The 23,876-nt window shown below is 34.0% G+C and overlaps 1 protein-coding gene across 6 annotated transcripts in view; it reads right to left on the bottom strand.

Moving 5' to 3' along the window:
- CCDC171 (coiled-coil domain containing 171) overlaps nucleotides 1-23,876 on the bottom strand; it is a 281,050-nt gene that overhangs the window by 2,893 nt on the left and 254,281 nt on the right. The gene's annotated exons all lie outside the window — the stretch shown is intronic.

Here is a 23,876-nt window from a genome sequence, read left to right as displayed (position 1 = left end):
CCTTCTCCAGCCTCCTGTGCTCCCCGCCAGCACCATGATCAGGAAGGCTCTTGTCCTCTCTACCTGGTTTGTCCTGGCTGTAATGTTCCCTGCATTACCTCCACACATTGACATTGACACAGACATGTTCAGTAACTTAGAGTCACTAAAGCCAACAACCACTGACTCAGAGTCAATCACTGGCCTAGACTTTATTGGTGATGCAGAATCGACCACCAACGTATATTTGGAGAATACACAGGTTTTCATATTGACTACTGATATGAAATCAAACACCTGCAGATTTGTGGAAGAAGCCACTGAGGAGGCCACAGCAAATGTCACTCATGATTATTAAGAAGAGCCCAGCATCCCTGTGGAAAGCCACGAGTTCATCTTAGCACTTGTTTAAAATGAAGCAGATTTTCCACTGGCTGTCATCTTTACTCTGTTAACCACAACTTTTTAAGAAGCCTCTAAGCTTCTGAACATGCCTACTCTTCCATTATAGGAGACTAAAGAATTGTAAAAAACTAGAGAGACATAGGATGTACCCAGGTGAGGATACACAGAGTGGAGTATCATCCACAGGCAGAAGAGATGTATCTCTTAACCATGTCCCATTTAATATTTAATAAATGTTCATTTGAAAATTTAAAAAAAAGAAAATGAACTATGGATATGTATGTTTTTAAAATCTATGAGTCTGACTTATTTGACAAATATAGCACAAAGAAAAAAAGTCAATCCTAGTGACCTCTAGAAAATAGCACACTGAGATATAAAATGCCAGTGAAATGAACATTTTGCCTTTAATAATGATGCCACAACCCTGTTTTAATAAATACTGTTCTATTACAAGTATTTAAAAATCATGCATCAAAATACAGGATTGCAACATGAAAACGATGTGTCACATATTTAAAAACATTGCTCGTATCCGGAAACTATTGGAAATCAAACAAGAAATACACATACTCATGAAGTACTTGAAAATAGAATTAATATTTTGAAGAAGCTATATATTTAAGCCTTAAGTAACATCAGTACTGAGTAGTTAACAGTTAGCATGAACAAAGTCTTACCAGTAAAGCAGATAGGTGTTATTTTACAACATTTATAGATAGTAGGAAAATAGTGATCAGTTGTATGTCAGAATTCTCTAGATTCCCAGGAAATAAATGTTGCTGAGATAATAAGTCTAGTCATAAGTGTCTCCGCTAAAAATCACATTTTATACCACAGAACATTTTTAAAAAAAAACATCTTTTAGGTAGATTCCCTCACAGTTTTGACAACAAAATAGTGTGAACTCTAAGGATCTGTTTTATTATGTCATGTTATACAAAACCATTTCTACATGTGAAAACACAAGAGCAGTTAGTTATCTCTGGCCGTAGAAAAGTGTTAGAAATTCAACTGTTGTATGTGTTACCATTTTTGTGGATTTTTTTTAAAACTACAACTGGAGAAAAATCAATGGCTGTATCTAACACCTAGTTCAGCAATTTTCTTTGATCTCTGTTCTTTTGATTTCTTGATACTCCACTGCAAGCCTACAGCTGATGGAAGTCATCTCTTTTTATGCTGGAAGTTAAAAAAACACCTAAAATGGCCACTTGAATGGCTTTATGAAGGAGCGGGTTTAGTACAGCCCCACAGAAGGACAGAACTCCTGAGATCATGTGTTGACCCTGATTAGTAGCACTGATGAGGTTTCACTTGCAGAATCTGAACAGGGCTTGAGCATATCACATCGGAACTGGAACACAGACATCTCAGTGCATCAAAGGCTGGAGGTGTACTTTTATTGCACCTTTACTGCCCCGAGAACCATCTTTCCTGATTTTATTTTTAGCTGTGTGTCTGAATTGGCAGGAGCATTACTTGATTGATGGTACTGCAAAAAAAGACGACGATGCCACCTACTAACTTAATTTATTCTGCCAGACCTGAGAGTAAAGGGAATGCTGGCAAGCAGGAGATGGTGGGACCTGATTTTCTGCTTACTAAAACTCAGTTATAGCAATAGTATTCTTTATTATGATAAAAGAATATTGTCAGGCAAGGCTTCAAAAGTTTGTTGTTACATCTTTATACTTCAAGTGCTGTCTAAGAAAACAGCGAATGAAAAGGGAATGTGCAGAATCCGAAGAAAGAAGGTCAAATATTCTCCGAGGATTTTTTCTCCTTGATGCCTCAGACTAGAGAATGATAACAGTGCCAGACTGACCAATCACTCCTGTTTTGCAATGTTAAACATATATATAATTTACTCAAATCTATATTCTATGCTTGAAGTTTCCTTTTTTTGTTCTTGTGACTCCATCAACCTAACACATTATGTATGGAAGGCTGTCCTTTAGGGAAGGTCTCTAATTGCTCATTTCTCCTTAATATTCTATGGATCTTGGCACTCAACAAAGGGTCCCTCTTTTGTCTTTTCTCATCTTACTTTTTAATATGTCTATTTTCTACCATGTTGTCTGAAAGCGTCTTTTCGACTAATATAACTTTTTACTAAATGACCTTGAAATGTGGTTTTGAGTATTTCTCTATCATTTCAAATCTGAGATTCACTTTTTGCACACTATCTTCTGACCTTAAACATAAAAAATAACCTCAAAAAAGTGATTTCCTTAAAGATTTGCACTCCACAAAAAGTATGCCCTCCACCAAGTAAACAGATACACCTTTGTGTATATAAAAACAACTTTTTTTGTTACCAGGGTCATTTGTCATACTCCATATTCCGTACACTGCTAGAAAATAATTTATTTCCTTGAAATAGAATAAAATCTGGTTTTAAGTCACTTAATAGCTTAAAAATAAGCCAGCAAAAGTTCTGGTGAAATTCTGATTTCAGACTGTAATGTTAAAAAAACAAGTAAATATGAACTATTTCTCTTGTTACAAATAACACCCAGAAATATATCAATAACACTTTTAATATAACACAGCGAGTAAAAGATAGTTAAGTAACTTTTATTGGAGATATTAAAAGTTAATTTTCATTACTTGATTTTATACTTTAAATCTGTAAAGTCTATGGTCATTTAAACTACTTTTTAGACTACTGAGGTATTCTCGTACTCTCTCATGTAAATCTAAATTTAAGCAATTTTTCAAAAAAAATTAGTTACCTGAAATAAAAGCTAGGAGTCATGTGAATCTTTATGGAAGCACTTTTATTTACTCAACAAGCTGTAAATGATTCTATTTGAACTGTTATAGTCCATCAATAAATATATATTCAGAATGCAAAATGTGTCCACTAAATTTCTGCATTTAAAAAATTTTATGAAATATTGTAATTGAACATGCCCAATAGCTATTTTTCAAAGCTTTAATATCTTAGTTTTTTAAGAGTATTTTTCCAACAAAAAAAGTAAATAAAGCATTAGTCTAAAAACAAGATAATCACTCAATAAATTGTATATAAATCAAAGCAATTTTGCAGACCAAAGCTTCTGAAACAATGACACTAAGCTATATGTCTCCTGTGTAGCATTTATGATCAAATTAAGTCTTCTAGAATCTAGGATTATAAAAAGTGAGGGCTGGTATGATTTAGTAAGCCTGAACAGTATTGCATGGAGATTATGCTAGGCACAAAGTATGGTGAAAAGAGTACTAGACGAAATCAGAAGCCTACAGTTTTTTCTCCCAGGTCTGTTACAATCCAGCTCAGTTATTTTAGGCTGGTGAATTGGTCCTTCTAGATCCCACTTGCCTTACCTTTATAATAAGTAGCTAGCTAGCCTCTTTCCAGCTCTGAACTTCTACGGGTCCACCGTAATTCCACATGAGACAACATAAGATATAATGTTAACAGTCAACTTTTGTGGATGACATTAACCCAGAAATCAGAGTCTCTCAAATATAATATTTATGATTTTGAGGGGATACAGATAGGCCATTCTTAAGGGGAAGGAATACATATTGCACATGGTTCTAAAAAGTGTCAAACAGATAACAAGACTAGCCACAGTTTAGATGATGTGGCTTCATCCAATTAAATTCTACAGTATATTTTTTATTACTTTGACCTCCATGATGATGTTTTAAGCTCTGTAAATTATTGACTGGTTTTAAGTGAAGCGTGCAGCTCCACATAAACTGATTAAGGAATCAAAGTCCCCACAAGGGGGCCTTACAATGAGGCTCCCTCACCATTTCTACATTAGCTCCTAATGTGTTCTTACCACTAGAGTCTCAGTACTCAATATCACAGTTTCCTTCCTTCCAAATACCTCAAGTTAATTAACCAAATTCTACCTGTCTACTTTCTAGTTCTGTCATGCTGGCATCATAGGACAGTGTAATTTATACAAATAACCAGAGTTGGCAATAATCACATATAAAGTTTTCTCTTGTGGAATGCTCAGTTATATACCTGATATATATATGCACACACATATACATGCACCTGATATATATACACACATATACATACATATACATACTTGTGACATGCATTCACATACATACATTATATATGTGTATATATAAACATATATATATATGTATACATTCATATATACTTGTTATCATATCATGAAATATTTATTTCTTGTAGTTACCAATTATTCTAATTTTTGGCTACCAATACCAAACCTGTAAGAATATTTTACATATTCGTCTCTCCATAAGTCATTAAACCTTAGTACAGACCAATTTGGCTCTTTAGTTAACTGACATCAAGATATGTGGGGATATGTCAGTCAATGGAGCATTATAGAGGAGCCTCTAGATAGAAAGAAAACCATCGAAGAGGCCTGGGTACCTAGAGAGTAAGCAAGAAGGGCAATCATAGACACAGAAACAAATTAGAAAAGAGAGGTGGAAGATATTAATAACAAATTTGATTTACATCACAATCATTTTGTCCTCAAACAGACATTCTGTATTGGTTCGAAAGCCAGAGCTCTAAAGTCAATTTACCTGGTTCAAATTCAGCCTTGACTACGTGGTTAATGTGTAGATTAACTGGATTAATGGCCTCAATTCTTCGTGCTTCCTTATATGCATGTCCTTTGCCAAGTGATGCTCAAGCTCTCTATAGCTTGGTTCACAAATTCTTTGCTTCCCCTTTAGCCTCAGCTACCATTTCCTCACTCGTACTCTGCAATCTAGTTATGTAGAACTTGTGAGTCTATACATATGATGTTCCATAGTTCACATCTGCCTGTCCACTGTCCAAGATACCCTTCTACACTTTGTGGGATGAGTGCTTTTTCTACCTTTCAGATTCTGCTTAAGACGTAACTATTTGTAAGTCCTTTCCAGATCTTTGCCCTACCCTTCCCCAACTACAATTAGCTGTAACATCCAATCACACTTTTATATTCCTTCATGAGCATTTATTTTTCTATTTTTATTTATTTGTATACACTCATATCTCCCCTATAAAACTATGAACACTTAGTGTGATTGATTCTTGACTTTGTATTCCTAGCACTTAGCAGAGCATCTGAGACGAAATAAGATTTCTAACTGATGAATGGCTGAATGAACAAACAAACCACTCACATTATTACTTCATGGTTATGGTCTTATATTTCTATTTGGTTATTTTACAAATATACAGTTATGCCCCAATTAAAAGTAGCACAGTATAGTTGAAAGAATATGGTCTTTGAAGCTGAATGGACCTCGGGTTCTGAACTTGATTCTGCCATTTATTAAGTATGTGAGCTTTGACAAACTACTTGACCTACATGAACTTGCATCCTTATCTCTGAAGTAGGAAGACTAACCCTGCACAGGGTTGTTAAAAGGAGTAAATAAAATAATATACACAAGATGCATAGCACACATAGCTAACCTTCTTCACCTCTCTTTCTACTCTTCTCAAGTGATAATAAGTTCCAAATTTATATATAGCTAATGTGTATTGAGCATATGTCAGGCACTGCATTAGTTTTGTAGGCATTATTTCAATTCTAACAACTCATTGAGAAAATATTCCAACTGTCTTTATTTACAGTTGAAGAAACTGGGGCTCAGAAGAGTAGAATAAATTGCTCCATTTTGCACAGCTTTGTAAGTGGTAGAAAGAGATGTGGGTCTTGATCCCCCTGATTCTCCTCCCAGATGCCTGACCACAACTTTTTCATGCCACTCAAAGAAGATACAGCCTGAGCCTTTTTTTTTTTAATATCAGAGCTGTTTCATAAACATAGTAAGAACTCAACAAATCTCTGTGAAACTGAAAAATAAAAGTACATAGATTATAATAGAGGCTAAATATCAATGTTTATATTTTTGGTAATATATTTTACCATGGTCCAATATTTGAATATCCAGAGTGCTGGAATAAACAGATTTTATGGCATTTACATAAAATAAAAGTTCTAGCCCTTTCACCAAAGGAACTTATATGTTGTTACATTCAGAGATAAAATTTAGCACTGAAGTTTTAAATTACAGTAGAACATTTAAACTTTAATTTTAAATTACTTTAAAGATGTCTTGTGCCTGACAAGATAACAATTCCCATTTTCTTCTGTTGGATGTTTACATTTCCTGACATGTCTGAGGTTGGAAAAAGAGTAAAAGAATTTTTCCAAATGGCTTTTGTTCTCTCTTTTCCTACTTTTCTTTACACTCCTGTGCTCCTAGTTTGTTACTGTCTTGGCAATTTTGATACACTTAATGGCAGAAAATGCCAAAAATGGTCAGAAAACACAAAGGAGGCAATTTTTTCCCTGTGTCTTAGAAACAGATAGTCCCAGATAACTCAGAGAGAATTTGAAATGTAAATCTATCCATACACTCAAGTTTATAAAAAAGGTACAAATATTAAATGAAAACTATATTTTTAATATACGCATACTATATAGAAAGATGCCATTGATTTTTGATCTTTAAAACTATTTGAATCATGAACAAAGGCTATGAACTAGTAGTTCACAAAAGTAAAAATGCGGCTGATTAAAAAATAAATAGTAAAAAATAAATCCCAATAGTAATCAAGAATGAAAAGTAAGATGAGATGTTTATTGCAAATCAAAATTAAATTTTAAAAATTATGATACTAAATATTAGTGAAGGCACTATGAAATAGGCATTCACAAATTGCTAGAGATTGCATAAATTGATAGAACCACTTGAGCTATAATCTGGCAGCTATCTTAAATGGTTAATATTATTGTATCCAACAATTCCATTTATGATTAGGTTACTTACATTAATAATAACAGGCAAAAATGGAAAATAATCCCATATTCAACAATAGAAGTATGGTTAAGTAAGCTGTAGCCAGTTGATGGAATATTATGTGGCTGTAAAATTTATGGTTATAAACTTATGTATAATATGGACAAATGCTTAGGCTTGACCAAGGATCAGCAACCTTTTTCTGTAAAGGTGAGTCAGGTAATAAATACACTATTTGTGCAGGCCATACATTCTCTATTGCAACTACTAAACTCTGCTGCTGTAGCCTCCAAAATTGCCATAGACAACATGTAAATGAATTAGTATGGTCGTGTTCCAAATAAAATTGTATCTATGAACACCGAAATTTGAATTTCACATAATTTTCACAAAATGAAATATTATTCTTCTTTTGTACTTTTTTCAACCATTTAAAAATGTGAAAACCATTCTTAGCTCCCAGCCTATACAAAACCAGGTAGCAAAGTAGATCTGACTCACAGGCTGTGCTTTGCTTACCTCTGAGCTAGACCACGTAAGTAAAAAGGCAATGTGCAAAATTACATGATATTTGTTTTGAGGTATTGGAATCATTTAATTTTTTTCCCTAAAGTTCAGTGTTTTCCAATTACCTACAATAATATGCCTTATTTTTATAACTAAAGACCCTTTATTTAAAAAAACTAATTTTATATATAGTGTAACCTGTATTTTAGTATAGTTATGACTTGAACTATGTGGTCAAAATGAAAATGTAATTGGTTTGTTAAAGGTCTCAGAGGGTAGGTCTTTTACCAAGTGTTTTGTAAGTTTTGTGAAGATTTTAATTTAGCTAAGAATACATTCTTATTTCAACATTTGTGGTTATCAAACTCATATTCACAATCTGACATTAAGAAATCACATATACAAATAATTACAAGGAGTAACTTGGACCTCTGCTCTGCACAAATGCAACTCCTTTCCTAGAGTGGCTACTTACAACTTGTGTGCCTTCATTTTAGCCCAAATAGCACTTTCAGCTGCCAAATTACAACTTCTGTGGTCAAAATGTACACATGTCACACTCCCTCTGGGAACTATTAGGCAAAAGTTTTCTGACCACTTTTTCATTACTGAAGAATTTCTTCTTAAAGTTATAAACATTTTTTATTAAATGTCAAAAATTTAGTAATAATCTGGAATCTATAAACTTAGGCCTTTCAGCAGTATGTTTTTCTCTGAGTGAAATTACTAACAATACACTCAGGTAAAGAGGAACAGAAAAAGGAAAGAATCATCTAAAATTTAATGTTGCTTGAAAGAGAAGACTTTCCTAAATCTTACTAACACTCTAAGTACCTGTCAGACACATATCTCAACAAAATTAGCAAAAAAAATCTTAAAATTTGAAACCATTTTCCCACGCCCCTCCCTTCCACCACTGTTTTAAATCATGTTCCCTCATTATTCCACAACATCACATCTAAAATCCCTAGCAATTCTTACAAGTTGTTACAAATAGTCTTTATTTCCCCACTGACATCCAAGGTATACGTCTTATATGCCTTAGGGCTGTTGACTCATTGACCAATGCTACCACTGGGCCTTTATGCAGGGACTGGTTATCTTCTGTTAAAAAAATGTGGTCTCTCTATTTCTCATTGAGAGAGGGGCACTTCAGATGTAAGTCAAATCATGTGGTCTGGGGTTCACATCAGTGGAATGCCTTCAAATCACGGCAAGCTTTTGAGCGTACTTGGGAGTACGCTCCAAAACAAATCAATTAGCAGGCAATGACACTTCCTTTACATGATAGGCAAAAATGTTATTTCTGATAGAACCAGGCCATTTTCAGTTGTCTCAACCCAAATTCATCTCTAGGGAGAAAATCTTATAGAACTGTGAGAATAATGCAGCGACCACAAAATTCCAAAATAATATACCTATAAATTAAATTTCAGGAATCTATTCCTCGCATGCTCAATTTCATATGATATATTTCCCCAATGGTTGCATATGTATAAAACATTTCTAAACCTACATCCACCATTAGTATCCTAAAGTAGCTTTATTCATCAATTCTTTCAATAGAGATATATCAAGTACCTACAATGTGCCAGATATGGTTCCAGGTACCAGGATACAGCAGTGAATTACGCACAAAAACATTCTCTGCCCTTGGGGAGCTCACACTATCCCTAACTATCTGCACTGTGAGCCAGTTCTCCTTAAACTGGAATTTGCTGAAATAGTATGTAACCACAGAACTGCTATTTTCGTAGTGTTACATTTTACTGTACAGTGGCACTGAGTTCACCAGCTTCATGGTTCTGTGGTTACAGACAAGGTCCCAATAATGGGTCACTGGTTATTCCCTGAGCTGTTCACACAGACCTCAAGTACCCTCGCACAGTCCCCATCAAGAGTTGCTGGGTGTCTGCAATCCCTCCACCAGGTCCTGCCTCCAAAGTATTAGAGGGCTCCCTGTGCCATATGGGTGACAGTTCTACAAAGAACTGACCACATGCCCACCTTCCCCTCCCTGTCACCTGAAAACTGTGGCAACTGTGACTAGACTCCAGGGTCACATAATATCTGTCATAAAACATTTCTTTCAGCTTCCACCTATAGATATCTTTTTTCTAAGTGTCCAGATACCAGTCCCTAGGCCTGCATGGAGGAGAAACACTAGGCTGTTCTCTCCATTCCACATCTGCCCACAAAATCTCTACCAGTCCTTCAACAATCGACAAAGCCCTCATTCAAATTAACTCCCCCAAATCCTGCACACCGACTTTTCAAAAAAACCTACACTTGTTTGCAATGAAGTTCAGACAGAGTACGATATCTGCAAAATAATGATTTTGACAAAGGTTTTGAAGCTCTTTACTTAAATTCTTTCTTCAGTTATTTAAATGGTCCTTCACTTTCTCTAGCCTAAATGTAGTTTTAATTTTTGTAAACAAACCATTCCCTCAGACTTATCTCTAGTTCTTATTTTTCTTTATTGTATATTTGCTTATTATTTGAGAATATTCAAATTTGCTATTGAAGACAGGAAAAATTGGATAGAGGCTCATAATACGTGTTAAGCATAAAGAATGAATCAGCCAGAAGTCTGTGAGACATAGGAAGAATCTACATGTTAAGAATAGATAATAAGTTAGCACCCTGAAAGACAGGTCACTTATAGATAGAAAGAGATGGAAAGACCATATCATAAATAGAGATATGCCACCTCTAGGCTAATGTCATCCTTAAACTGGACACGGAACTGCAGATAAAACCCATAGCTGTTGAGCAGCATAAGTAGAAAGCTTATAGCTACTGGCCAGCAGTATTTGTCCCGCATCTCTCTTCAAAGACAAGTGTGGCTAAGTGGCCCAAGGCACCTAGTCTCCCAAGCCTCTTTTTTCAAACCTCCATGCTGGTCCTCCTAACCTCACAAAGAATGCAGAAGGCTGATGCAGCCCAAAAAGACAAGTCACCTGAACACTGCACATCCAAGGAGTCAGGTAGTATGGCCCCCTCTGCTGGCTCCCTACCATATCCTTTCTGCTTCTCCCTGTATGTTTCAAATAGATATGATAAACCATATGACTTGAGTACGTATCTTAATTTGGTCTGTGAGACCTTCTGTTGTGACCTCTGGAATAACCTGCCTGGTCGTGTCGTTGGAGGCCACTACTGCATGAAGGAAATTTTCCATAAAACACCTTGTTCCCTGGTACTAATCGAAATGCCGATCCAGAAGCATGTCCTGCTTTCTTCTATCTCAGAGTCTCTGTTTCACGCTGTTCTTTCTATTTAAAAGGAGGCTTCTCTGTCAAGTTTTTATAATTTTTCAAGACTCACTTTTTCCCCAAACTTCCCTTGCCATCTTATCACTTCACATTTGGGTTAGATGCCGCTTCTCTATGTTATCATAACACCCCACACATATTTTTATAATAGCACAATATCGCAACCTGCTATTTGCTTAAACCTGTGCTATTCAATATGGTAGCCGCTAGTCACATGTAATCTTTTAATTTTAAATTAATTAAAATTTAATTTAATGTAAAATTAAAACTTAAAATTCAGCAGGGACACCCAAAGCAAATAGTCTCAACCTTTCTCTATCAAATGTACCACGCAAACATTAAATAAATTTCTGGGATTTTCCTTTTTTTAAAAACCTAAAACGTAGTTCCTCAGTTGTACCAGCCACACTCTTAAGTGCTCAACAGACATATTTCCGTCATTACAGCAAGTTCTAATGGACAGTGCTAGCTTTCATTTTCTATAATTCTAACTTTCTCCAATTCTTCCTTTCTAGAGTGGCTGGAGTTTTAGAAGAGTTCCTTTCTGTGTTTATCTTTCTTGACCTTCTGGTGAGTGTCATTATGGCATTTTACTTAGGCCACTCTGAAAAAGAAAGAAAGAAGCCTGTAACAAAAGATAAGAGAAAAGTTACCTTGGCAAGTGTCCATTCTCGAGACACCCAGGTAGGAATCCGAGCTCCCTTAAGCTAGATTTTCTGTATCAGAGAAAAATGCATTGCTTATTCTACTACTTTAATTTTCAATTCTGTACTCTCTTGAGGAAAAGATTCTATTGTAAGCTAAATTTGGAGGCAATCTAATTGTTTGATGTAAACCTTCAAAGTTGCCTTCGAGTTGAATGTCTATCTGCTTGGGCAGAAAAGGGGAAAAGAGGGAATTTACATTCACTTTGCTAAACATTAGCATCTTTTGTTCAATCATTTGAATGCAGGACAGTTAGGGGGAAACAGCTTAGAGAACAAGAGTTGACATATACAGTGTAAAATCTTTTAAGGTGCTTGGATGCAATGAGGGAGAAAGCGAGACGGAACCATAGCTTCCTAACTGTGCTCTAGTCTGCAGGAACTTTGTGACAGGTCTCTGTCTCTCAGCTACACTTGACTGGCTTTTGCTGACATTCAGCTGTCAGACAGCAACCCTTTACCAGGCCCCTAACATGCTCCACAGCTTCACCCAATTAACTCGCTTTCACTTGACATGGCAGCAAAAAGCTTCATAATAGGTGGTCAAGGTGCATGGTGTCTGCCTGCCCTCGAACTGCTCACACACGGCAAGATGTTTAAGTACTTTCTGCCTGTGTGCTCACAACTAGTATGACTACAATTTAGTCATTCCCTGTATTGAATTGGACAGGAATCTAGGAAATATTATAGTGATGCATTAAGCTGCTCAAAAACAGACTTCTACATGACTAAAGTTAAATTTTAAATCAGTTCTTTAAGCCCTTCTGAGATTTGATTTTTAGACTATCAAAAATTAATATCAACTAGCAATCAATTTATAGTTATTTTTACTCTAAATTTTTAATAATAATACTGTATAATTCTTTAATAATAATACTATATTAAGATGATCTGGTATTCTAAATTTTTAATAATAATACTGTATAATTCTCTAATAATAATACTATATAAAGATGACTTGGCATAAAAAAAAGACCATTTGACAACTAAGGACAGAAAGGTCTAGGTATAATTCAAGAGTATGAAATTCAGCCTTTGTTCCTAAAAATTCATTTTTTTGACAAACTTGACATTTTTCTGTAAATCTTTGTCATGCTACTTAGTTTTCAGATGAAATATACTTGAAAATACATATGGCTAAAAAATAAAAATTTTTATACTTATTGAAAATGATCTCTCATTTTCTTTCATCTCCCAGTATGTTCAAACTTAAGCATATAATCAGCTTTTACTGATTTGTACTGTATAAATTATGAAAGAAAACAATGTTACATAAACCAAAAAAAGTAATATAAACCATGCTATCTTTGGAAAACTACATTTGTAAAGCTATATAATAAAGATGCCACCAAAAGAGTTACTTTATGATAGATCTCTATTATTAGCACAACTTTATAGCTATTAGTAAGACAGTGTTATTTCAATTCCAAGGATCCTATCAGTAATCAAAGCTGAAAATCTAATTATAGGAATGAGAAATTCCAGCCTCCCTACCATGAACCAATCCTAGTAGAGATTTAGCACTCCTTTACATCAGACCAAGTAGAGTTTAACCATGCCTTGTCATTTAATATGAGTCTGAGAAGACTCTACACTTTTGAAGTCAGCTCTTCAAGTAGTGATGCTTTTGTAATATGCCTTCAAATTGAAAGAAATCTTTCTCTACCAAAAAAAAAAAAATGCATATCTGTTGTTTTGACTACTGCTCACTTCTTACCAGAAGCTCAAAGCAGGGGTAAATCTTGATAGAATTCCTCGGCAGCTTGGAAACCACTCTGTATCCATTTTATTCATTAAGTCCTGCTAATTTTTTGCATCTATATCTACCTAGAATCTAACCCTTCTCTATCTCCACTTACTACCCTCACACAGATAATTCTCACTTCTCACTTGGACTTCTTTAATATGACTTGTCACAGTTCATTACAAGTTTTCATGTATATGTCTGTCTTCTCACAAAAACTTCCCAGATCCCTGAGAGAAAATCCCTTATCTCATCCTATTAAGGATGTACTATAATGTAATGCTTAAGAATGAGGACTTTGGGTTCACACTACCTAGGTTCAAATCTTGGACTCTACACTTGAGTTTCTTCATCTGCCACATAGTAAGTATTCAATAAATAGCAGTTGTTGTTATTACTCTTACTAGTATTAGTATTCTTACCTGGTAAAAAGGATGTAGCATATGGTAGGTACTCCATAAACATTTAAGTAAATGAATAATTAAGTACTTCTTTGATTATTGCTTCATTTCAGATGATGTAAAGAATAAAAATTGCTCATGAAGAGAATTAGTGATGAATTTAAAACTTTGAGTTCTGATATCATTTTAATAGAAATAAACAATAATTGAAAATACTTAAATTTGAAAAAAATCAGTAAGAATTTGGGAAGTTTCTTAGACATTTATTTCTGAACAGATAACAGAACCAGCAAAAAAAAAAAAATAAGCCTTTTATTGGTCTAGAGGCATTTTTTATTTACCGTCCTATTTTAAGGATTTGATGGCTTGTTTAATCTAATTCGAGGAAGGTCTCATTATTTACAGAATTGTTAAGGAATGGGAATAAATGGCTTATTTGAAATGAAGGTTCTATTTGGATACTATTTTAAATCTTTTTAATTTCTTTGTTTCCCTGAAAATAGTTTCACATTTTTCTATCCCGAAACTACTGGACATCTTAACCAGACAAGGAATGCGGACTGATAAAATACAGGAGTACTTCCTGAGCTTTAATGCACCCAAAATGACAGGCCATGTTTTGCTATATACCCTTTAAGTAAAGGCAAATCATAAGACAAAATTAAGCTGCACAATTAAAAAAATTACTAGTATTTGGAATATAAACAAAAATTTGCCAAATTTTCAAATTTAATTTCAGTTTATAGCTACCCTGAATAATGCTTTTTATGAGACTAAACCCCATATTAAACTTACCAACGGTATAATTTTCTTAGGGCTGCTGTAACAAATTACCACAAATTGGTGGCTGAAAATAATACAAGTTTATTTTCTAACAGTTCTATAGGTTAGAAGTCTATAGGTTAGAAATCAAGGCCACCCTGATCCAATATGAACTCATCTTAATTTAACTAATTATTTCTGCAAAGACTCAATTTCCAAAAAAGGTCACATTCTAAGGTTCTGGGTGCCATGAATTTTCTAGAGGATTCTATTCAACTGACTGCATCACCTATTAACAACATAAAAAGGAATGTTTTAGGGTTATTATTCTTATAATTGTGGGCTCAAGACACCTATATAGTTCTACTTCTGACTATTTTAAATAATAGCTTAAATATTAGTTCAGCAAAACCTTGTGGACTTCCTAAGCTCAATTAACTTTTAATGATCATTGTTCATGAACATCACTTCTGGTAAAGGTATACATTTAGTCTTCAAATGTTACTAAGCAAATGAAGCAAATATTTTATGAGATCAAGTTATATCTTAAAGTGAACTAACCTTTTTTTCCTTCATTTCCAATTGCTGAATATTTTACTTTCATTATAAACCAAATGTGTTCAGAAAGTAGGGTATTTTTAAAGTATATTAAACGATGCCATGATAAACATAAACTTTTATCCAAAAATTCTACAAACACCCCATGAAACAAATTTTAATGTCTATGAATGTCAAAGTCTCAGAATTTCTATAATATATGTGTAACTACAATTTTCTAACAAACACATGCAGAAATGGTTTATAACAATAGTGACAAACGTCGCTTGTTGTTCCATTATCCAAATTCATGCTATAGCAATTTCTTGTCTCTACTAAATCCCAAAGTAACTTGATTTGTTAGTATCACTTTTTTCATTTTTTAAATCAACGTAATTTTATTATAATAGGATATTATTTATGCAAAAAATGAGGCAGATTAAAATGTTAATTTTACAACCTAAGGAATAAAATCCTGTATTGAGAAAGTATTAAAGTATTAAAATATAAAAGTACTATCTCCCCCTGCCATCATTAAGCAGGCATTTAACAACAGATCTTAAAACCTAACTAAATTACGTTTTAAGACAAAGATATAAAAATGCCCAAAAGAAGGCATTCTAAGGCTAACTACAATGCTCTGCCTAGGATAGAGAGATATTTTGAGGCCTTGGTAGTTCTTTCTTATTTGGAGAACAAGTAAAAATTATAACCTCTGCTTAACTAATTAGAACATAATAGAAATGGCATTAATAATAATAGCAGGGACTTTACAGGTATCCTTTCCTTTGATCTTCCTAGAAGCCTAGAGAGAGGAGCTGCTCTTATTCTCATTTTTACACATGATGAAACTGAAGCATTCTTGAAGAGGCTGTTAATTGAATGAGGATTGCATTGTTAGCAAGAGAGTTGTGAAGCCAGGATTTGAATGATCCCACTCCAAAGCCCACAAACCAGCTCCTGTGAAAGGACTCTTGAGTTGGACTGCCTGTGCTCAAATCTTTGCTTTAGCACCTAGCAAGCCACAGCGTATGGAGATAATAATAATACTGAAAAAATAATGCATACACGTAGGGGTGGTTCTGAGTATTAAACAAGTTAACACATATTAGATTCTTAGACTGTTGTCTTACACATGGGAATTACTGGATAAATGTTAGCTAATCTTCCTCCTCCTCTTTCTGCTCTGTATCAATCCCCTGGCTTTAAAACTATATATATATACGTATATCTACACACACACACACACACACACACACACACACACACACACACACACACACAAAAGCCCTGTTCTGTTTCATGTTCACAGACTGTGCCTTTACCTAGAAGACATTTTCCCTTGGTCACAAGGGGGCGTCAGTAAGAAACTGTAGATGATTTAGTCCAAAGAGAACAGTAGTGGCCACAGTGGTTTACAAAGAGCCAGCAGTCTCAGCTCTTTGGCTTACTAGCTGGGTGATACTGCACAAATCGCCTGGTCTTTCTGAATCTCATAAGTAACACCTTTATCACACACGCACACAAAGGTACAAGGTTATATACATGGATGTATTTTGAAAACTGTAAAAAGAAGTTACATAAGTAAACAAAATTGTCATCATTAAAAAAAAAAAAAGAAACAACTCATAGCCTGACATTTATTGGGTATAGGCCAGCAGCATCCTCTTTCTGTTCCCATAGTTAACCCTGACCAAAATTGCTTATTAAAACCCTATCATTTCTTCAAAATCAAGTTCAAATACAAATTACCAAAAAATTCCCTAACCACCTCAGTCCAAATAAATCTATCATTTTAAACTCCATTGAGTATTTACCATCTTATTGCTTTATGTGATTCTGTCCTAATTCACCAATGAGATTATAAATTCCCTCAACTCAGTGACTCATTACACCTTTTTTTTTTTTTATTCAATCCATGTGCAGATACAACTATCTTTCTTGAATAATATATGGGAAGAGAAGGAGCTCTGAAAGATTATAGAACTCTTGAAAAGGCAACAAAATTCATAGACTCAACAAACTTTGGTTGGATACTTAGTAATGAGTCAGGCACAATGTGGGTGGTAAGGCTATATCTAAAGATGACTAAACACAATACCTGACTTCTTCAAAACTGTGTATAGGTCTTGATCATGATCTAGTTCTAAACATACAGGTCTGGTTTGAATGAGTAGCAGTTGTCTGGCATACCCCCTGAGATATTAGTTGATTCTTGGGACCCGATCTTTCTTATCTCTTTTCCTAAACTGCTAAGAACCAAAAAGGAGAGGATTTACCAATGTTTCCAAGATCTCTTCAAAACCAAGGACCACCCTTGGACCAAACTGGAACCTCAGAAGGAGTTAGAGTAGGAATGAAAAGTTTGTAACTTGAAAATAAATTTATATAACACCAAGTGCATAATAAATCTCATCATAAAGGAACATATTTCAATTCTCCTACATGATCTCAAAATAAATATATGACTTTTTAAGTTGGGGTTTATTCATTTACTAAATATTAACTCATTGCTATTACATGCTTAATTATTATATAATTATTATATAAAAACATGAACAAGCCTGTTTTTTAAACATATAGTGCTCTCAGCATTTACAAAAATAAAAGCAAGCACAATTTCTTAACATCCTCTATATGATGTACTCCATATCCATATGCATCTCAGAAGTTCTGAATTCATAAATAATTGTTCCTGGCATTGATCTAAAAAGATCTTTTTACATTTGCCTTTAAAGGTTTCTGTTCTTCTCATCCTTAAACTGATGAAATTGCCTAACTGCCATCATGCAAATCAATTCTAAGGTTACTGAATTATATGCATCAATGACAACAGTGACGATACTGTTAACAACGCTGAGAAACTCACGGGTATTATAGAATCATTACTACATTGAACTTCATTCCTACCATGAACTTGTAGGAAACAGGAATCTTCAAAGGGAAAACTAACATCAAATAGAGCTGACAAGCCATTCAGCAGTTTAACTCAGGATCCATCTGCATACTCAGTTTGGTTTGGGTTCGGCAGCCATAGTTCAGGGTTTGGGGTTATTCTCAGGTGGTCTGACATTCCCACCACCAGATTTTTAAATTACTTTGTTTCTTTTTTTTTTTAATTTGCTGTTATATACATTGCTATTGATGTTGTAGGAGCTCTTAATCATAGTTTAAAATTTCTATAATACCCTATGTCTTTCTTTATATTTCTTATGGTAAAGAAAAATAAATCAATATTTTTTCCTTAGGGATATGAGATGTCAACACATAAGGATTATTTGTTGAAGAAATTATGATTTCTATAAAACTCAAAAATGCATTCTGAAGCATTCTCTTTACTTGAACTTAGAACGTAAAAGAATAGCTCTTTTATTCTTGTATTATTTTTAAGAGCTACAGATGATCTAATAGTATACTCCTCACCATCACCATTATTACTTATTTATTGTGCTCCAATAGTATACTAGGTACTGAATAATATATAAACAAAGTCACAATCCCTGATCTCAGGTGAACAATTCAAATGGACCTACACATTAGAAATTTCTTTCCTTCCCTGGTATCCTTCCCTTAAGAAAGGGAGTGGGGAAGAGCATAGAAAGGACAACTTTGATAATAACCTGACGTAACAGATGATCTTAATAATAAAAAAATTCTGAACCCACAGAGACAGAAAAACAATCATAGCCACAAGCTTGGCTTTTGATAACTGAACTTCCAAACAGGCTGGTGAACTTTAAGTTAGGCCACATAATTTGGAATTTGTAATGAGACTTTTAGTAAACTATTCCTTATGTCCCAGGTATTATGCTAACACATAGGAATAAAACAATCTCCTATTCACATGACACTTCTATTTTAATGAGGTTAGTCAATTAACAATCAATGCAATAAGGTATAATAATACAACATGTATAATATACATATATAATTTAATATATGTATATGTAATAATATATGTATAAGAATACAAAAATGTGTAATAATATAATAGGGTGTTTTGGGAGAGACTTGGAATTTAAAACTTTAGGGGAAAATCAACCAGGCAAAGAGTGGACTATACTATTCCAAGCAAAGGAATCAACATATATGAAGGCTCATGAGAAAAAGAGGCTGGTACTAATTTTTGCTAAGTAAAAAAAATTAAAAACCTAAGTTAAAAAAAAAAAAAACAGATCAGGAACCCTGTGACTATTATAACTGGTAATCTTATATTAGGTCTTTGCATTTTGTGCTTTAAAATGAATTGGTTTATTTTATATGATATTTGTTTATTTTGTTCCTAAATGACTAGTTAAAAGAGAAGATTCCAGGCTGCTATTCCTTGTCTAGGATGTCTTTCGAACTATATATATATATATATGTGTATATATATATATATATATATAGAGAGAGAGAGAGAGAGAGAGAGAGAGAGAGAGAGTAAGTCTTGATTTTCAAATGAACACACTATTTAAATAAATTTTTACGATTTTCTCTTTTAACACTGGATTTGAAACACTAAAGATATCAAAGTGTTGGCAAAAGAATTTTGATCAGATGAAGGGAACTTATGGATCTGTTAATAATCATGTGAAATAAATTTCCAAAATTATTCTTTTTGGGGAGTTTCTTACTACAACTGTATTTCAATGTTCTTTATGCTTCCTATCTGTCCAATGACACACTGTGGATGCAAATTAAATATGAATACGACTAAAAACAAGTTAAACTATAAGAATTGTTAAAATCACAATAATGTCCAGAAGTGCTGAACTAACTGATAAATTAACCAAGTGTTGAATCAGTACTAACTGTGAGCTCAACTTAATAACTTGGTATGCATTCAGAGACTATCAAATATTCCATTTCAAAGGTGAAAATATTTAAAAACTCATTTTATTTATTAACCTAAAACACAGAAACCAAAACAGATGCCATTACTATCATTAATGACCTGAATCCTCTAAAACAACCTGCCAGATGGATGAGGTAACATTGCAGCCATACAAACCCCTGAGAGGACAGCCTTCAATGTGTACCTACGCACTGCTGAAGGTTACAGAGTAGAAGGTTGTGAAAAAATAAAGAGAAAGAAAAAACATTTGTTTAGTACTAAAAGGCACCTAAGAGATCATCTAAGCCAATATCTTTCTTTTCTCAAACGTGGAAACTCCCAAACTGGTTATTCACCCGAGATCATACACATAGTAGGGCAATGCTAGGATTAAGTTCTTAACTCTTGATTCTCCAGTCTAGTTTGCGTTCCATTACACTTCATTAAGGCATATCCTCTCTACTCCTCTGTACCCCCAAAATAATAGGTAGAAAATGTTGCAGAGATAAAACTATAGTAGCCGTGAATATGTGTGAGTTGTGATCAAGAAAATAGAGAGGGAAAATCAGTGAAATGTTTGATAGATTGGCTAATTTTAATATCCTTGTTGGTTCCCAAATTCACTGGACAAGGTTGGCTTTATGCAAAGGGTCCTGCCTTTATTCACAATAAAACAATTTTGCGAATGTCCTTAGCAAGGGGGAAGTTGAGGAGTCAAATCAGTTACCACTGTATTTCTGTTTCCTTCAGCCTGGAAAAAAAGTACTGACCATATGTTACTTGAAGCTTAATTAGATAAGACTAGATCAAAGACTGTGAATAAGAAAACTATGCTTCAGTATAGTACTCTGAAAAGTCTTTATTAAGTTTATGAAAGTCTAGTATAAGACCTAGACTGAAAAATATATGCTAACATATGATTTTATTTCTTCAAAGGTTACCTTTATGCCTTTACTCAAAATATGTATATCACTATTATCCCAATAACAAGTAACATAAATTTATATGTTTAACGACAAAAATCGGCATTAGCAATCAAGACCTTGTACAAAGTGCCCCCAAAAGTTTATGCATAATCACTCTTGAGAGCAGCCCTGCCAGAAGTACTGAGCAAGTAGCCCCGCTCTATCTGAGCTGCTCTCGCAGCCCCTCCAAAGCAAGCGAGCATGCACAGCCCACACAGGTAATGTCCCTTGAGCACCAGGCTCTGGTGGTCAGAGGGGAATGTATTTTTAGGCCCCACAGATCTGAAATAACCAGAGAAACAGTTTAAGAGCAAACCAAGAACTAGGGCATGGTTAAACAGTAAGGTTCATCTCCTACTCAGGGGAACTCGTGCAAGACTGTGGGAGAGAGCTCTTTCACATAACACATAGAAACACACATACAGAGTCAAGCAAAATGAGAAAACAGAGGCATACATTTCAAACAAAAGAACAAGATAAAAACTCCAGGAAAAAAACCTTAATGAAGCGGAGATAAGCAATTTACCTCATAAAAAGTTCAAGTAACGGTCATAAAGACGCTCACCAAACTCAAGAGAACAGATGAACACAGTGAGAACTTTGATAAAGAAATAGAAAATATTAAAATTCCAAACAGACATCACAGAGATGAAGAATACAATAACTATAGTGAAAAATACACTAACAGAGTTCAACAACAGACCAGATAAAGCAAAAGAAAGAATCCATGAGCTAGGAGACAGGGCGGTGGAATTCACCCCCACAAATAAGCAAAAAAGAAAAAGAATTTTTAAAAAGGATTTTAGAAATCTTTAAAATTTCCCAGCTTAAGGACCTTTTCAGACAACATCAAGGGGAATAATATTTACATTTTAGGAGTCCCTGAAAGAGAAGACAAAAAGAGCAAAAAAGTTATTTGAAGAAATAATGACTGAAAACTTCCTTAATCTGGAGAAAGAAGCAGACATCGGATCCAGGAAGACTAGAAAGTTTCAAGCAAGATGAATGTAAGAAGACCTACACCAACATATATTATAATTTAAATGTCAAAAGTTAAAGATAAAGAGAGAATCTTAAAAGCAGCAAGAGAAAAACAACTTATTATGTACAAGAGGACGCCCCCATAAGATTGTCAGTAGATTTCTCAGCAGAAATTTTGCAGGCTAGAAGGGAGTTATATGACACATCAAAGTGCTTAAAGAAAATACTTCCAACCAAGAATACTCTAACTAGCAAGGTTACTATTCAGAATTGAAGGGGGAGATAAAGCATTTTCCAGACAAGCAAAAGCTAAAGGAGTTCATCACCATTAAACTGGCCTTACAAGAAATGTTAAAGGGACTTCTTTAAGCTGAAAAGAAATGGCATTAACTAGTAACAAGAAATCATATGAAAGTAAAAATTCTCACTTGCAAAGGTAAATATATAGTAAAGGAACTGGACTGCTTTATATATTTAGGTGTTTCTTTGTTAGGTGCATACATATTTACAAATGTTATATCTTCTTATTGGATTGACCCCTTTATCATTATGTAATGTCTTTCTTTGTCTTTTATAAGTCCTTTTTAAAAGGTCTATTTTGTCTGATATAAGTACTCTAGCTTTCTTTTAATTTTCATTAGCATGAAACATCTTTTTCTATCCTTCACTTTCAGTCTGTGTATGTCCTTACATCTGAGGTGAGTCTCTTGTATATAGCATAAAAATAGGTCTTTTTTTTTCCATTCAGCCACTTCTATATTTTTTGATTGAAGCATTTAGTCCATTCATATTTTAAATGATTATTGATAGATATGTAATTATTGCCAGAAATATTCCCTGGTGAATTCTACCAAACATTCAAAGAAAAATTAACATCTATCCTTTCCAAACTATTCCAAAACATTCAAAAGGAAGAAAGGTACCCAAGCTCATATTAGAAGGCCACCACTACCCTGATTACAAAACCAGACAAGGAAAATTCAAAAAAAGAAAAATGTAGGCCAATATCTCTGATGAATATAGATGCAAAAATCCTCAATAAAATATTAGCAAACTGAATTCAGCAATATGGTAAAAAAAAATCATACACTATGATCGAATAGGATTTCTTCCTGGGATGCAAGGTTGGTTCAATATCTGCAAATCAATTAATGTAATAGACCACATAAACAAAATGAGGGACAAAAATCACATGATCATATCAATAGACGCAGAAAAAGCATTTGACAAAAACCAGCTTTCATTTGTGATAAGAACTCTTAGCAAAGTGGGAATAGAGGGAATATACCTCAACATAATAAAGGCCATATGTGGCAAACTCACAGCTAACATCATACTCAATGGTAAAAAGCTAAAAGTGTTTTCCTTAAGATCAGGAACAAGATAAGAATTTACATTTTCACCACTTCTATTCAACATAGCATTGGAAGTCTAGTGATAGCAATCAGACAAGAAAAAGAAATAAAAGGCATCCAAATTGGAAAGGAAGGAGTAAAACTGTCTTTATTTGCAGATGACATAATACTAAAGTAGACAACCAAGATTCTACCAAAATATTATTAGAACTGATAAATGAATTCAGTACAGTAGCAAGATACAAAATTAATATTTGGAAATTGGTTGTATTTTTACACACCTATAACAAACTATCAGAAAGAGTGATTAAGAAAACAATCTCACATATAATTGTATCAAAAAAATAAATAAAATAAAATACCTAGGAATAAATTTAACCAAGAAGGTAAAAGGCCTATGCTTGGAAAATTATAAGACATTGAAGAGATATAAATAAATAGACACATATACCACGCTCATGGGTAGGAAGAATTAACATTGTTAAAATGTCTATACTAGCCAAAGCAATCTACAGATTCAATGCAATGCCTATCAAAATATCAATGGCATTTTTCACAGAACTAAGACAAATAATCCTAAAATTTATATGGACACAAAGACCCCAAATAGCCACAGCAATCTTCAGAAAGAAGAAAAAAGTTGGAGGTATCATGTTACTTGACACCAAACTATACTACAAGGCTAT

The sequence above is a fragment of the Pteropus vampyrus genome, unplaced genomic scaffold (genome assembly GCF_000151845.1).
Source record: "Pteropus vampyrus isolate Shadow unplaced genomic scaffold, Pvam_2.0 Scaffold109, whole genome shotgun sequence".
In the NCBI taxonomy this organism is placed as follows: Eukaryota; Metazoa; Chordata; class Mammalia; order Chiroptera; family Pteropodidae; genus Pteropus; species Pteropus vampyrus.
Note: the sequence above shows the minus strand (reverse complement) of the source record. Positions and strands in the feature narration are given on the sequence as shown.